The sequence below is a fragment of the Pinus tabuliformis genome, chromosome 2_1 (genome assembly GCF_031772625.1).
Source record: "Pinus tabuliformis cultivar Carrire ecotype Pingquan chromosome 2_1, CPIR1, whole genome shotgun sequence".
Classification (NCBI taxonomy): domain Eukaryota; kingdom Viridiplantae; phylum Streptophyta; class Pinopsida; order Pinales; family Pinaceae; genus Pinus; species Pinus tabuliformis.
Window position 1 is genome coordinate 126,683,038 of NC_142299.1, and position 18,160 is coordinate 126,701,197.

Sequence of the window (18,160 nt, forward strand, 5' to 3'; positions counted from 1 at the left end):
TGTGCTTGTAGCTTGATGTGGACTCAAATTTTGATGGATGGTCCAACAGTCTAATCTGGATCATGCCATGTTTTAAATTTTCAGTTGTAGAATAGAGAAAGAAGTCTGTCCAAACTGTTTAATCTTGGCAGACAAGTAGTTTAGGTAGAGAAGAAAGGTTCCCAACAGCTTAATCTGGGACCTTGGAAGAAATAAGGGTAGGAGTAGATAGAGAAACAAAAGAAAAAGCCAAAGAAAAGAAAAGGCACACAAAGGGTCTGCAAGTCTAAATGCACCCTCCAAGAAGAAACAAAAAATGCTAGGCAAAGTAGCTGGGTAAGTAGATGGGGTTGCAGAAGTGATATTCATTTCAGATTTAACCTTGATGGTCAAGATAAGAAAAGCAAAGCAAAGAAGCATGTCTAACCTCCCTTCTTCCCCTTTTCCCATTTGTTACTAACATCCCCTCATCAGTTGAGATTCATGGAAGGATTTATGGTTTCATGGAGGTTCTTCATCCTTTAAAGGCCACATTTCTTGTCTAAAGATTCTTTTCATTTTGATCTACTCCTTAAGCTAAGTTATTTTCAAATAAACTTAGTGTCATCCCCCCTCTTCCACTCTTTTTCATCCATATTAACCCTAACTCTATTATGTAACTCCCCTATATTACCCTTTCCCTAGTATTATAACACCATGGTGTATAAACCCCAAACATTGTATAAATATCCCTCCCCTTGGCATTATAGCCATATGTCTTCTGTCAGGGACCAAAATGGCATCTGGTCACTTTGTTGAACCTAAGTCTAACCCCCCTCCCTTCTTTTGAATTCATTTGGCCCAGCGAAACCTTCTTTTGCTAAAAGAAAACCTTATAAAAGACCTTGTTTTACCCATACCCGCTTTAATTTGCAAAATAAACAAAAAACCCACTTTTCTCATTTATCCAAAGTATGGGCGCCGGGATATTTTTATATTAAATAAGCATTGAAAAACCTTTATAAATCTGCCTATACCAAGAGTTTCCGCCAAGCACTGATCCCGAAAATAAGTATTTTAATAATCCCGCCCCATTCCGTATTACCCGAGCACATCATTGATCCAACAGCCGTCAGATCAGACCTCATTGATCCGACGGTCCTTATCCATATCGGACCGGCCCCGACGTCCGACAGATACCTTCCGATATCTGTCAGAAGGTGACGTCAGGCGCCCGCCACGCGCCTTCCCCACAGCTCATCGGAGGTACGCCTGACAAATCCCTCTTCCGTATCATAAGCGGTGCGATGGGAAACCACTAACCGCTCCCGGTTTGCGTTTGATCCACCCAGCCAACGTCACCACCACATCATACCCATGTCAGTGCCACCCCGCTGTCGTGTCTGCCACCGCATCATCCCCGTGGACCAATCGCAACGTGCCACGTCACCACATGACGTCATGCTGACGTCATCCGACCTTGACCCCACCCGATGACGTCATGCTGACGTCATCCCAAAAAGGCGCCAAAGTCCCAAAAGTCCATATTTAGGCCAATTTTTGCGTTTTTTCACACTTTTTGCCGCAAGAGCTGTTGCTTTCTCTGCATAATTTTACGTCCAAAGTATACCACCTTTGCTCAAATCAACTCGGAAACGTCCAACGCGCTATTTCCACAGTCATCCGTGACCATTGCTCGCTCTTCACCAGGTATTCTCCATTACAAATTCTTCATATGCCTATTTTGTCTGTGAATTCCCTCAAAAGAGCTTAAACGACAAAGAACTTGCAAAATTCACCGGCGAAATCTTGGTGCCTAGCCCCCATTTACAACTGTGAGCTCGAAAAACACCAGCTGAGCCTTGTTAGCCCATACTTTCACAAAAAACTGCACTTTGTTCGCGCAATCGCGAAACAACTTACTCAAATTGCACCTACCTGTTAAAAAGACAGATTGAGACCACACATTGGTCTTATTTTCACTTTAAACAGTATTTCAATTGCTGCAGCTGTTTCACTCACCCTCTGTTCCATCCAATTCACATTTCTCCCTCAAAGAAAACTCTTTCTGTTGCTCTGCATAGCAACTCTAACCATAATTCTAGGAGAAGTCATGGATCCACCAGTAGCTCCTATAGCGTTGAACGTTGCTCCATTGAATGCCCCTCAGAGAGAGTTAGAATGGCAGCCTCTGGCAGACATGGACTATCAGATTTCAGAGGAAATGCTGATGAGGACCAAGTTCCATATCCACCTGCTCAATGAATTGAAGGCCAAGCATGAGACTGGAACAGATGTGCTGGGTATATGGGAGTCTTTCCTCCCTATTTTCAAACTCCCTCAGGTCAGACAATTCCCTGATTTTATCCATCTGTGTGCTGAAAACTATGACCCCATTCAGAGGGCAGTTCTTGACCCTTCAGGATCAGCTGTGTTTTATATCACCCCAGAAGCTATCAAGGATATGCTTTGCTTCAGGACTGAGAAGAAGCTGGTCCCTCTATCACTTGTAGACCTGATAAATCAAGGAGCCAGAATGATAGATGCTCAGGTCACCAAATTAAACTAGCTATACATTGACTCTGACTCTGTGAAGTATCCTCCTATCAATCAAGTATACCTCAACCAACTGGGCAGAGATCTTGCAGACATGATTAGTCCCATTTTGGGCTACAACTCAATTGATTTTGTTGATCAGACTGTGCTGATAATAATGCTCATGTTTGCCCCTGGCAAGTCTCCTATCTGCTATGACTATGCCACCTATATAGCAGACAAAATACATGAGCAACTAATGAACCTGGCAAGAGAAAGATTGTTCAGATACACCTCTTACATTTACCACTTAATCTTATATCATCAATATCAGAAATTCTCTTTTCCAATCAAAAGAGTGGATGCCCAAGGCAATCCAAGATCAGTGGTCTATTGGTCCTCTGTTTTTCACAGTAGATTTGAGTCTCCTTATACTTATTGTGAGTTCATAGATCTCTTCATCCACCCATCTATGTCCATGATGATGAGCTCACCTCCTCCAAGACTCACTGGTGACATGCAAAGGATCCTGCAGTTATCCAAAACATACAGCATTGGGGACTGGTATTTTTACCAGAACCACACCGTCATCAGGATATATGGGTGTGAATTGCCTCCCTACAAACTACCCAAATATGTGCCTATGAGGTTGTTTGCCCTGGAGTACTTCAGGCAATTTGGCAATGTTGATGTGCTTCACTTTTCAGGCAAAGGCAAGAAAGCACAGTTGAAGGTCAGGAACCAGCTTGGCCACTTTATCTATAACCAAAGGGAGGAAGGTTGGAGAGAAGCAGACAGGATGCTTCAGTCCCTCGGCCTTCAAACCAGTTTCCTTTGGAAACCTTATGACCCCAACCACTTCATCACGATGAGAAGGCTCAAATATAAGCTGTCTGCCTATGATCATGTGAAGATTCCTCATATTGAAAAACATGCAAACCAAGCAAAATGGAGGAGAGGAACCCTAGAAGAGCCTATTACACAAGAAGAGTTGAATCAAAGAGCGGTGAGGAATCTGAAGAAGATGGCTGACCTTGAACTTTGTTCACAGGTGTTTTCCCTTCCAAGCATACAAGTGGGAGCAGCTGCATCCTCCTCTACTGTAAATCAGCAAGCACCCAAAGCCACTGAAGATATATCTAGCAAAGGCAAGGAAAAGGAAATGGAGACCGAACAGCCACCTCATGAGAGGGTGCAGCAACAGCAGCAGCAGGTAGAACAACAACAACAACAGGAATTACAGCAAGAAGAAGGGCAGCATGACAAAGAGCAGCCCCCACAGCAAGAAGGAGCCGTTGAGGCCCCAATTTTCATGGAACAACAGGCACAAAACACGGTGCCTCCTAGGCAAGAAACATCAGTTGATGCATCAATCCTCCAAACTCCACAAAAGGAGGATACTAGCAGAAAAAGGGACAGAGAGACTCCCTTGACCACATCAATAAGTCATGGTGAGAAAAGACAGAGATTAGGTCCTTTCTCTGAAGAGGAAATGCCAACAGGGCAGTCTCTGGGCATGGGCCCACCTAGCAGGGAAGCATCTGCAAGTTCCTTCCAAGAGGAACAGAACAGAACTGTAAGAGGAGAAGTCAGCTCCTCTAGCCAGCAGAGAGAGGGTGAACTGAGCATTAAACAGCAGTTCATAGACATAAAGAAAAGGAATGAGCCCATAAGAATACAGCTGTACAATCATTTGCTGAAGATGGCTCCCACTAACCAGCAGAGACTAATGTCTACCTTTGATGTAAGTGAGGGCAAGATGATCATGAGCCACTTCATGCCAACTACTTTGCAGCCACAGTCCCCTTCAGATTACTTGAGGACCAATCTTGAGGTCCTTGCCAAGGACATCCACCCAATGGATAAAATTGAATTACATAAGCAAACGGGTGAGATGGTGTATGCCTCCTTGGCAGACAAAACATTGGACAATTACAGGCTGGAAAATAGCCTTAACAATACAGCCGCCCAACTTGAGTTGGAAAGGGCATCATCACAGGCTAAGGACAACAGAATTAGGTCCTTAGAAGATATAATTATTGAGATTGGGCATGATCCCAAAGATATCAAGGGCATCCAGGAGATATTGAAGTTAAGGGATGCAGACATGGCTGCCTTGAAGAGAAAGATCAAAATGCCAGCCACAATTCACCCTCAAACAGATGAGGTTGCACAGCAGAGGCATGATAAAGATGCCACCGATTTGCTGGTGTCTCTATATAAGCAGTTAATCCAGACATAAGAAAAGCTGGGAGAATCAGAGGCTGCACAGGCAGCATTACAGGCAGCTTTGAAGCAAAGAGAAGAAGGTCAGACCTCCTAGCCTCCTCCTAAAGTAATAAACCTTGAGGAAACTGCTCCACTCACTGTTCCTCCTCCTCAGCAAGCGGAATAGGCAGCAACATCCACTTCAGCAGCACCACCAGCAACAGAGCAGGCCCCAAGCTTGGACATGCAAAAGCTGAGGAATGAGATCCAGGCCCTGGAAGCTCAAATGACAGAGCTGAATGAGACTAGGGATAAATTGGCCCAAGTGAATGACAGATATGACAAATCCAAGCAGTTGTGGCAGAGAAGGGCAGGGAGGTAAAAGCCCTCAAAGACAGGATCAAAGAGCTAGAAAATGAGCTCAAGTTGGATAAGGTCGTAGTTGGGCTTAAGGCAATGCTATGGGCTAACATTGGCCAGTATATTACTGACCAATGGCAGTACATCGAGACAATCCATGAGCAGTTAGAGCTCATTCCAAAAGCACAGAAGGAAATTCATAGATCAAGGGCTGCTCTAGGCAACATGCCTGAAGTTGCCACCAGAATGATCAATGTGCTTAACAATAGGACAAGCACTCAGTTAGCTTCCATGGGAATTTCAAACAGAACTGAGCACATTCAGTTAATCAAGAGGGTTCTCACACTGAGAAACTTAGTGCAAACATTGGAAAGAAGAACCCAGGATATGCAGACTGAGGTGAACAGGTTTTTGGAGAAGTTTCAGGTGTTAGAAAACAGAGGGCTCCCTAGCTTACTGAACAGCGCAGGGAGACTGTTCACACATGAGCAGTATGCCAAAAGAGTCAATACATTTGCCACAAGCCAAATCAATGAAAAGCCCAGCAGCTCAGAGGAAACAGGGCCAGCCACAGGACAGACTATCTACAACAGAGTAGAATATTTATTTTTTATAATGAATGAAATCAAACACCTGTTTGAAGTGGCTCCCAATTTTTATAAGTATACAGAGGCAGAGGAGACTATGGATGCAATTCTCAGGCATCAACTACCTACACTAGAATGGTGGACCAAGGCCATACAAACTATTTTATAAACAGGGTGCCATTCAACAAATTTTGTTCATGGAAAATGTAAACTGCCATATACAGGACAGTTTAAAAGAATCAGCATGCATTAAAGATTAAAGCTGAGCCAACTCAGCAGAAATTTCGGCCAACGAAGCAAAGTAGGAAGCTACAGGTGTCCAGGCCGAAAAGCTACAGCAGAGCAGCTCCAAAAGCGCATTTCACAGCATTTATGCAGATCACTCCAACCGACTCAGTGGCCTCCAAAGGCCAAAATATCTTCTGACAAGCATAAAGATGCATTTACTTTGTATTCAATGATGTAATAACTTTCTGATCTAAATATCTTGAAAAGTTGGTGAAGATATTCAATTCTGAGATAACTTAGCACTCAGATATTTTGTAACGACCGATAGTATATATTTGCCCCTCGCATAAGCTTGAGGGGTTGTTGTTGATTTCTCCTGAAGAAGTTCTTATGCTGTAATCCTTTCAGAGTTTAATAAAGAAAGTGATGGAATTTCTCGGATTTCTGAAGTGTTGAATGCGTTCTGGTGTCTGTTGAAAACTGCTGGATTCCTGTGTATTTCATAATACAATAAGTTTCTGTAACTCTCCTTGTTATGTATTTTCGATCTGTTAAAATCCATATATGTTTCTAATTTCTAAGTGTTTGACAACAAAGAAAAAGAATAACCTTCAGGACTTATTCATGCAATACCCTGAGTTCAATCTGTGTTGTTAATGAATGTTTTTCTTCGGCTATAATCTTGACAAGTGTAATTCTTAATTGCTGCACTTTCAGAATATATCTTTCACAGTGACCTTTGTTTCAGGAATTCAAGTTTGCTCCTGCGCAACAGGTTTCACTTTCACATCACCAGCTTAATAGAGAATTCTTAATTGCTTTCTGTTGGCTGACCATGCATCACCACTTAAGTTTAAATTTGTTTGTTTGAGATACACAATAGGCCCTGCAGTCTGAACATCATCACTCCTGCATTTCAGAACTCTAGACTCCATTGCCCAATGATATACTATTCTCTGAACACTACATCTTAAGCCCTGAAAGAAATCCTTCAACCAAAACATAAACCAAAACCTGAGCATAATAGCTAGCCTAAAAACACCAACAAAACAGAGACAAATCATAAAGAGAGAGCCCTCTCTGATTACAGTTTGGCTAGGAACTGTGATCCAAAGATTGGTTAGTGGTTACCCCGGTCGTATTCCCTTGGGAGTCATAGGGAACAACCTGGGTGTTAACAATACTTAACGCATAAACATAACAGAGAACAATATAACAAGTATTCTTTTGCATATTTCAGTAAAAAGCATGCATGACGATATTTATAACAACATATAATGAACACAAAAAGATGCACAATACTTCACCAAAACTTCTTCTTTACTAATAAGGACCTTCAATACATTCACTTCTCTAACTTGCACACCCAGCTGCAGGTGGGATATGCACTTAGCTACAGACTCTTCCAAGGCCTCTACGCACTCAGTTGCGGAGCCTTCCTCAAAATACAGACCTAAGACAAAAAATATGATCAATCTGTTAATTCCTTCTGTGCTTAGCTATTGACAAAGTATTAAATCTTCTTTATATAACTTTCCTTACTAGAATACCATGGTCCACATACCATGGATCCGACAAAACAATGGACTAATACCTGATACCCATTACAAAATTAGGGATTTTTACCCATCCAAAAGCCCTTAAACATTTTGATGAATATAACTTTGCCAGCTTTGTGTGCTTTTCTCCTCAAAATGCGGAGTCTTTGACCAAAATTTGGACCACGTTGGGTTGCACCCAACAGGCCCCCAACACCCATGACTCATCTCGAGTCACTCAGCTGTGGTTCCCTTTATTTTCGATACAATTCAATTGTAGACTGCATTGTACTGTTGGACTATATCTGCCATTTGTTTCTCCTCTCGGGGTACCTCCTCCAAAAATACCTCTATGGTTGGGCCAGCAGCCTTGTGTAGTATTTTTGTTTCTCTGAATCATTTGTTGCATACTTCGGTTCAACCTCTGACCCTATATTCACCTTCTTCATCTTCAATGGCTTCATTATATTAGGCATCTCTATCTCATCTCCATTTACTTTGCAATGACCTTCTATTTCTTTGATGTCAATATTGCGAGGATTTTCACCCTCTTTCGTGGTGAGATTATAGCATTCCATTACATTATGTATATGTGCAGCCCAATCAAGTTGCCAGATAACTGAAACTTCATTCTAAAAAAACTTCTCCTTAACTATATTCAGAGCTACATCTATATGTGGACAATCATCTTCAAACCTGAATGTCATTATAAATCCATCAACCATTTATGCCTAGCTAGCTGTACCATGTCAAAGCTCAGTTTCTAGATACCAATTTTGAGATTTGTCTCCAGGGTATGAATGAAGCTATGCACCCATTCTTCTCACGAAATTTCTCCCCAAGCTGCCATACATAGTTGTATGTGGTCTCTAGGACTAGTCTGGCCATCATACTTATCTATGACATCTGTTTCAACTTGACCAAACCTTACCCACATCAACCTTCTTCACTTTTTCCAATATCCTATTTTCTTCTTATGAGTACCCCTCCATCTAGCATGAGTAGCCCTCATTGCTTGATCTAGAGCTAACAATCTCTGATATTCGAATACCTATCTTTCATAATCTCTAAAGAAAGTATTTATATTACCCAAACCATCATACAAAGGTAAATCACATACCTTAGTTGTCATACAACACACTGCTTTTGTGATCCTTGCACATCGCCTTGTAGACACTTCATGCAACATGTTCTATAAGTTTTCCAATTCCTCTTTTGAATCTAAAGTGCAAGAATTATCTTGATCCCAAGTCATTTTTCCATTTGCAGCAGGGTTAATTCATTCTTCTTCTTTTGTTGTTATTTGATAAATGTTGTCTATGTCATCCACGTTGTACTCTTATTTGACAGGTTCATTAGACCTCGCTCCCTCTGATGGATCTAAGGGAATAATAACTCTCATATTATTGCTTTCAAATATTATTTTCCTTTTCTTTAAGTTAATTATAGTAATGTTAGCATATTCCTATTCTAATCCAAGCAATGTGGGATATGGATTACTATCATCCACAATCTCAATCACTTCAAAGTTAGTGGTAGTGTGTACTCCATCAATGTCTACTGTGATACCTAACAATCTTCCTAGAGGGACAATATTATGTTGATTCACCATCTTTAGCTGGATAGTTTACCATTGCAGCTTTGGCTTACCCATGAATTCCCAAGTTTGCTTCGAAAATACATTGGCATCATATCCTAGATTGAAGATAACCTTATCCATGTTGTATTCTCCAATCTGCAATGTAAGCCTCATTTATTTTCCATTTCTCTTCTTGTGTCTATGTATACTATTCATTATGTGCATCTCACTATGCGGTACCTATTTAGAAGTACAAGAGTCTATCAATTCCTGCAATCTCTCCACAACCTTCTGATTTCTCAACAAATTCACGCAAGTCTGCAGAAAAGACTTCAAAATATATGGATCCACATCTTTTGTTGCAACCGTTACTATCTCGCAGTTATCCTCATGAGTCAGCTACGCGGTAGAGGTCGAGGCCCCATCATCCATAAAGCTTCGCCTCGCCTCCTTGAAAACTTGTTTTTCCTTATCTATATCAAAGGAAAGAGCCTTTTCATTATTTTTCCTTATCCATGTAGTTTCAACTTCCTTTTTCCCTTCCACTTTATCATTTCCAGTCGTAGCTCTACTTCTTGTTACAATTCCCATGCACAGTTGATCCTCCCTTAGCTCAACGGTCATCATTTGAATATTTGATGCAGGTTGTTAGTTCCTTTTCTCCTGCTTCTTCGTGATAAGGATGGGGCATTCTTCTATCACATTATTAAAATGTTTATAGTAGTTTTAGTTTGTCATAGGCCTCTAATAGTCTCTTGTGAAGTGTCATGCCTATCGACAGTTATAACAGATGATTTGGCCATGTCTTCGACCATCTCATCATCTTCATCCTTGTCCTTGTCCCCGTCCTCGTCCTTGAAATCCCCCTCGACCAACGTGCTAGCCTGGCTCAACGTGTGTTTTCCTTCAGCTTGCAGTTTATAAGTATCAACAATGCAATCCATCAGTAAGTCATAACTTCGACAATTTTTCTTGTCATGGCCTACTGATCTACAAAAGTTGCAAAATAGTTGCTTTGGAGTCTTCATGTACTTCTATAATAGGTATCAATATTCTAAGAGATGTTGGCCTCTCATTCTACAAATCTCACACCACATCCCTAGGTTTATTGGATTAGGTGCTCCACTTGCCAAATAATTTCTAAATAGAGGGAATTGATCCTTACAATGACTATCTACTTTGCATTTTGTACACCATACTTTTGATCTGGTCTCTTTTCCTTTCTTGAGATCCTGCAACTCCAAGGTCAAATTGGCTAGTTGATTTTGAATCTGTTGTACTCTTGCATGAGCATCCCCAATCGACGAGGCTTCCAGCTTCATTGAAATCTCCAATGCTTCAACTTGAGTCACGATCTTCTACTGTGTCAATGCTAGCCTAATATGTGGTAGTAATGTGGCTATGAACCATTCCTTATGATGTTCTAGAGGTAGGATAAAGCTTATTTGTCCATTAACACCTTGAATCTCTGATCCAACTCCCACAAAGACTCAGTTTCTTCATGTTTGATTTATTTTAGCTTTGTGATGTAGTATGATTCTAATATCAGCTTCTTGAATTCGGAGACCAATGATTCTTAATTTCATCAAATGAAGCAGTAAGATTAGTCGCAAAGAATTTCATATACCATGTTAGCACTCTTTTGCGCAACAACGTGATGAGTTGTGCCTTCTTTACATCATCAATAATGATCTGTCTTGCTGTCCATACTACATCAAATACAAACCAAAACTGATCAGAATCCTTTGATTCCATTGCTTTAAAAATAAGTAGCTTAATATTATCGACCATTTTCCTTCTCGGGGGGCTAGGTGGAGGGGGAGGGGGTGGGGGTGTAGGGGAATTATCGAAATGGGGAATCCCAAAGGTGCCCTAATTTTTCTCAACTCCTAACTTTGACGCGCCATCATGATGGGAGGGGGAATGTCACAGGGGTTGTAGGGTTACTTCTTTCTTCTTCGCTCTCAAATCCTCCTAATAAGGGGTTATAGTTAGTCTCAATAAATTTCTTCAGAATTGTTCTATATCATTGTCCACTTCGTCTAGACATTGGTTCAGGCTTATTTCCTCTTCGTCCAAACGATAATTTGACTGCATTCGAAGAATCCCCTTTTCACACAGTAACGTTTTAATCCAGATATTAAAAGAGTTTAAGAACTTACCTCGCAGTCCTTTGAAAAATCTTCGTTCAACTTCGCTATAAGATACGATCACATCTATTGTGAACTCAGTGATAAATCCTCCCGAAATGCTATCGATCCAGACATCAACAACCATTTATATACTATTATAGATGTTCTTGAGTTTCCGTATCAATTTTGGATTCCACTCCTTAGGTTCATCATGCTTGAAACAAGTCTTATGTTCGGTCAACTGAGATACCCACTCGTACAATTCAATGTGGAACGAACCAAAGAATATTTCATATTGCTCTTCGAAGATATACTTCTACAACCAGACCTTAGCTGGTAATTGAGGGTTTCTATTTTCTTTTTCTGCAAATTATATTTATTTCTATTCAACCCACTCCTAGATTTCTTTCTTTAGCGGATGCCAAAACATATCCATTAAGTAGATCTTGGTCTCAGCAACAGAACCATTTTTTGGTTTAAGGGGTCTTGAGCCAAGTTTAGAGTGTTTTGTGCACCAACAAAACCCTCAACCACTAGCCCTTTTGGCAATGACCTGCAAGAAAATCACAGTCTCAACCAAAACGGTTATGGGAGGTTGAAGAATCAGGTTTATGAAGCTAGAGGGATATCCGCATTGTGGTGCCCATGTGTTCACTTATATCGTATTTATATCTACAACTTAAAATACATGAATAAATTTGCGCTAATGATTAACTTCACAGATTGGTACTTAACGCATAAATATAACAGATAACAATATAACAAGTATTCTTTCACATAATTCAACAAAAAGAATGCATACTGATATTTATAACAATAGATAACAAACACAGAAAGATGCACAATACTTCACCAAATATTCTTCTTTATTAATAAGGACCTTTAGTACTATAGGTTTTAACCCCGTAAAGAAATTACCTGCATACGAATTCTAAAACACATAAAATAAACAATGCGAGAGCATAACACATAAAACACATATATACAGAGATTTTCCCCTAGATCCCAAAACCGAGACTACCAGTTTGATTTTTCATTATGTTTCTTTCAATGTTATAATACATATTTATACATGCCGATGCATCCAATACCATGGAATGAAAACCATCGCATCCAAAAACATGTGCAAAAATCATGCACAAAACCATAGGTGGGCTGCCCAACCTAACATAGGTTCCAAAACCAAAATTTTCCGGGCCGTTGCCCTGAACGCCATAGAGTGGGGTTACCTCCACCCCTCAAACCCCCTGTGACCCCCCCGCTATGCAATCGGCACAATGAAGGGGGGGGCTCCTCCATCGCCCCCCACCCCCCCCCCCCCTCTAACCGCCCGTTTAACTACGTGGGCTAATCATGGAAAGAATATACCACAACCCAACATTCTCCCACTTGTTGTTTTCTTCCCATAGGGGGGCACAAGAGAGCTTAGTCATTTATCCAACCCTGCAATGCCCATTGCTTCTCTACACCAAGAGATCTTCTCAGAGCTCACAGATTTTGTCAATGCATATGCAATATTCTTCAAAGTGTCCACCTTTACTAGAAACACCTTTTTGTCTTCAATCATATCCCTCACAAAGTGATACTGAACATTAATGTGCTTTGTCTTTAAATGATATGTAGGGTTCTTTGCAAAGAAAACTTCACTTTGGCTATCACAGTCTATCCTTATATCTCCCTGTACTAACCCCATACTTGAACACAATCTCTGCAACAAAACTGCTTCCTTGCTTGCATGAGTGGCTGCCATGTATTCTGCCTCTGTAGTTGATAGTGCCACTACAGATTGCTTCTTACTCATCCAACTAATTGCACCTCCAAATAGGTTAAACACATACCCACTTGTAGATCTTCTTTGATCTAGATCTCCAACCCAGTCTACATCAACAAAGCCATGAATATCCAACACTCTGTCCAATCCTAGTCTTCCTTGGTAGCACAAACCATAATCACTAGTGCCACGCAAATACCTGAAAACCTGCTTCACTGTCGTCCAATGCTCCTTTCCTGGTTTTGACATATACTTGCTCAATACTCCCACTGCATGTGTAATGTCTGGTCTAGTACAGACCATTGCATACAGCAGGCTACCGACTGCACTTGCATATGGAACACGGGACATTTCATCTTCCCCTTCTTGTGTCTTGGGACACTGTTCAGCAGATAACTTTACACCTACAGGAATAGGAACCTTCATCGATTTACTATCCTGCATATTAAATCTCTGCAATATTGTCTCGACATACTTCCTCTGGTTTAACCAGAACTTCCTCTTTGCCTGATCTCTTTTAATTTCCACGCCCAAAATATAGTTTGCAGAAGCAAGATATTTCATGTCAAATTTGGAGGACAATTTGGGTCTTCAAATCCTAGATAATTTCTTTGTCATTTCCAACCAGCAACACGTCATCCACATACAAAACCAAATAAATAACACGGTCACCAATTAATTTAAAATACAGACAGTGATTTGCTTCACTTCTGGTGAAGCCAAGTCCCTGTATAAATGTATCAAATTTCTGATACCACATCCTTGTTGACTATTTTAACCCATACAAAGACTTCTTTGACTTGCATACCAGTTCTTTCTTACCCTTCACCGCAAAGCCTTCAGGTTTCTTCATGTATATTTCCTCTTCTAGATCCCCATGAAGAAAGGTTGTCTTCACATCCATCTGTTCTACCTCAAAATCAAAAGCAGTTGCAATAGATAAAAGTAATTTAATAGAAGTTACCTTGGCAACAAGAGAAAAAATATCACCAAAATCAATTCCTGGTACCTGGGAATAACCTTTTGCTACCAACCGAGCTTTGTATTTCTCCACCTTTCCTTTTGTATTTGTCTTCTTCTTGAACACCCATTTGCTGCCAATGGGTTCCTTCCAGCCAACAACTCCACCAGATCCCAAGCCTCATTTTTGTGCAAAGATGCCATTTCATCAACCATGGCCTCTTTCCATAGTTTTCCATCCTCTGAATCTACTGCTTCCTTCAAAGTTCTGGTATCATCATCAGTAATAGATAAAGCAAAATTTGAACAAAAAGCAGATGGACTATACCTTTCTGGCTGCCTTCTTTCTCAAACTGATATTCTCACACTCGGAGTTTGTGGCTCTTCATCTTCTGATTCCTCCTCTGCTGTAGAGTCTTATTCTTCCTCCTTTATCTCAAACTCTATCTTCTCAGGTTCCTTTGGTTAGACTTCATGTTTAATAACATATTTCACCTCTCTGAACACCACATCTCAGCTATACACAACCTTTCTTGTTACTAGGTTCCAAAGCTTATAACCATTTAAACCATCCTTATACCCAATAAAGATGCACTTTTTCAGATTTACTATCCAACTTGGTTTGTTTCTCCTTTGGAAAATGTACATATGCATCACATCCAAATACCATCAGATGTGAAAAAGAGGTTTTCTTACCAGTCCAAACCTCTTGTGGAGTTTTATCCTCCAATGCTGATGAAGGTGATCTGTTGACTAGATAACATGTTGTCTCCACTGCTTCTGCCCAAAATTCATGTCCTAACCAGACACTACTAAGCATGCTTCTTGCCCTTTCCATCAACGTCTTGTTCATTCTTTATACAACTCCATTTTGTTGAGGTGTATATGGAGTATTCTTTTGTCATGCTATACCACACTTCTTACAGAATTCTTTAAATTCCTTACTACAAAACTTTCCACGGATATCTATCCTCAGCACCTTTATCTTCTTCTCTCTCTGGTTTTCCACTAGAGCCTTGAATTCTTTAAACCTGTCAAAGACTTCAAATTTCTTCTTAAGGAAATATATCCATGTATTCCTTGAGAGGTCATCTATAAATGATACATAGTGCACATACTTACCCAGTGATGGAATCTTCATAGGTCTAAACACATCGCTATGCACAAGCACTAACATATGTTTCGCCCTCTTACCACTAGAGGGGAAACTCACCCGATTCTGCTTCCCATATACACAATTTTCACAGAAATCAAAATCTAGAGAGCTATTACTCATACCTTCTACCATACATTTACCATGAAGTATTCGAAGGACCTTCTCTCAAATATGTCCAAGCCTTTGGTGCCACAACATGGTCTTCCCTCTATAGACCACTAGATTTTCTGCTCCACTTTCAGGAACCACAAAACTGTTGCACCCCTCAACAACCGTGCTACCTTGCAGCTTGTACATAGTTCCAATTCAAACTTCCTGCATCAATACCAGTACTCCCCGAACCATCTTGCAGGTATCATTCTCGAACACTATTTTTACACCTGCATCATCCAAGTTGCTTACAAAAATCAGATTTTTGGCCAATGGAGGAATATGCAGAACACCCGAAGTGTTCTAACCCTTCCACCTTGCAACTTCAACTTTACTTTTCCATGACCAACGATTCTAGCCTTCCTATAATCCCCTAAGAAGACATCACCACCATCGTATTTCTCATAATCGCAGAACCACTCTCTATGGGGAGTGAAGTGAAAGGATGCACCTAAGACAATCAACCATGCCTCATGATCTACATGTGTACTTGAAGAAGCCAAGTACACATCCCCACCTTCATCTGAGGTGGTTTTCACCTTTCTAGAAGGAGCATCATCAGATCCCTTTCCTTTATCAAGAGCTTTAGATTTACAGTCTCTTTTGTAGTACCCTTCCTTTCTGCATTTGCAGCACACCACCTTTACAGGTTTTCGTGGAGATTTAGATCTCCCTCTAGATTTAGATCTCCCACTCGATGACTTATTTTTGTTTCTGTTCTGGGACTGTCCTCGTACAGACAAGGCATCACCATTCTGGCTCTCCATATTTTTCCATCTCATCTCCTCTGTCAACAAGGATGAGACTATTTCATCAAACTGCAAGGAAGTTGCATTGCTACCTATTGCAATAACCAGACTATCCCATGAATCTGGTAGAGAACACAACAAACTGACGCACTTATCTTCATATGAAATTTTAATATCAACAGATGCTAACTGACTTACCACAATATTAAATGCATTCAAATGCTCTATCACCAGGTCTCCATCTTTCATCCTCAGGTTATACAACTTTTTTCGCAGGAACAATTTATTCACTAGAGACTTAGATTGGTACAAAGTCCCTAACTTTTCCCACAAAGCCTTCATCGTAGCTTCCCCTGATACATTCAGCAATACTGAATTTGAGACACACAATCATATTGTGCTCTTTTCCTTTTGATCCAACTTCTTCCATTCTTCATCGGACACTCTTGTTGGTTTAGTACCCGGATCTACCGCAATCCACTGATCTTTATCCACCAACAGATCGTCCATCTTGAGCTTCCACAACTCAAAACTCTAACCATTAAATTTCTTGATCTCTATCTTTCCACTGCTCGCCATCTTCTTTCACCACCAGAATCAATCTCGCAGATCTCCCACTGAACAGGGTCGAACATAGGCCCGAGCAAAACCCCTCAACAGCAAAGGTGTCCCCTTGAAGCCAAAACAACTCTGATACCAAATGTAGGTTTTAACCCTGTACAGAAATTACCTACATAAGAATTATAAAACACATAAAATAAACAATGCGAGAGCATAACACATAAAACACACATACACAAATATTTTCCCCTGGATGCCAAAACTGGGACTACCAGCTTGATTTTTTATTATGTTCCTTTCAATGTTATAATACATATTTATACATGCCAAATCATCCAATCCCATGGACTAAAAACCATCGCGTCTAATACCATGGATCGAAAACCATCGCGTCCAAAAACATGTGCAAAAATCATGCACAAAACCATAGGTGGGTCCGCATAACCTAACATAGGTTCCAAAACCAAAATTTTTAGGGGCACTGCCCTGGACCCCATAGAGTGGGGTTACCTGCACCCCTCGAACCCCCTGTGACCCCCCACTACACAATCGGTGAAACAAAGGGGGGGTCTCTGCCCCCCCTCTAACCCCCTAGTTAACTACATGGGATAGTCGTGGAAAGAATATAACACAACCCAACAAGTACATACACTTCTTTGACCTGCACACCCAATTGCAAGTGTTTTCTGCACTTAGCTGCAGACTCTTCCAAGGCCTCCACACACTCAACTGCGGAGCTATCCTCAAAACATAGACCTAAGACAAAAATTATGATCAATCTATTAATTCTTTCTATGATTAGCTATCGACAAAGTATACATCTTCTTTATATAGCTTTCCTTACTACAAGAACATTTTCCACATACCATGGATCTGATAAAAAAATGGGCTAATACCCGATACCCATTATAAAATAAGGGTTTTTGACCCATCCCAAAGCCCTTAAACACTTCACAATGAATAGAACTTCGCCAGCTTCGCACGTTCCGCTCTTCAAAATGTGGAGTCTTTGACAAAAACTTGGACCACGTTGGGTTGCATCCAACAAAGTAGTTCAATAATGAATCCAACTTCAGGAAGAGAGCCCATTAACTTGGATAGGTAAGGGATGGTAAGTCTTTTTAAGTAGCTGAGTGTGGCCACCATTGTAAATCACATGTTGCGGAAATGTTTGTAAAAGTGATGAGGTGTGTAACATCACTTATAAATACAAAATCGTGATATTTTGGCCTTTAATTAGATAGAATGGGGTATGGTTTCTATTTTAAAACCTTGACCATGAGTTTTCTATAAACTCTTAACAAGTATGGTCTTATTTTGAATCTTGCAAATTGAATTAGTAAACAAAGAAGTCAAGTTACGGCTTTGCAATCTGTTCGACTCTTCTCTGCACATGGAATATAAAACCATATCATACATATTTAATGCTTCCATCCTAAGTTTTTCTACCCATATATTATCCATCAAGGATGCACTCTGGAGACTTACAACAACACATATTTCCCCAGGTGAACTACTAGGAAAAATTGCTTCTAGTATTATTCTTGCTCAGTGACTTACATATGCGGTAATGTCCCTGTCACATGATGAAAGAAAATGCCCAAGCTCTGAAGAGGATTTTGGAGGAAGTGGAGCTATAACAGTTTGAAGCCACTTTATAGTTGTCATTGTTGTGCTCACTGGTCATA

General features: G+C 40.5%; 1 pseudogene; it reads right to left on the reverse strand.

Annotated features, from left to right (window-relative positions):
* LOC149199099 (COP9 signalosome complex subunit 5 pseudogene) overlaps positions 1 to 9,937 on the reverse strand; it is a 51,800-nt pseudogene extending 41,863 nt beyond the window's left edge.
* Positions 9,938 to 18,160: the final 8,223 nt, after the last annotated feature.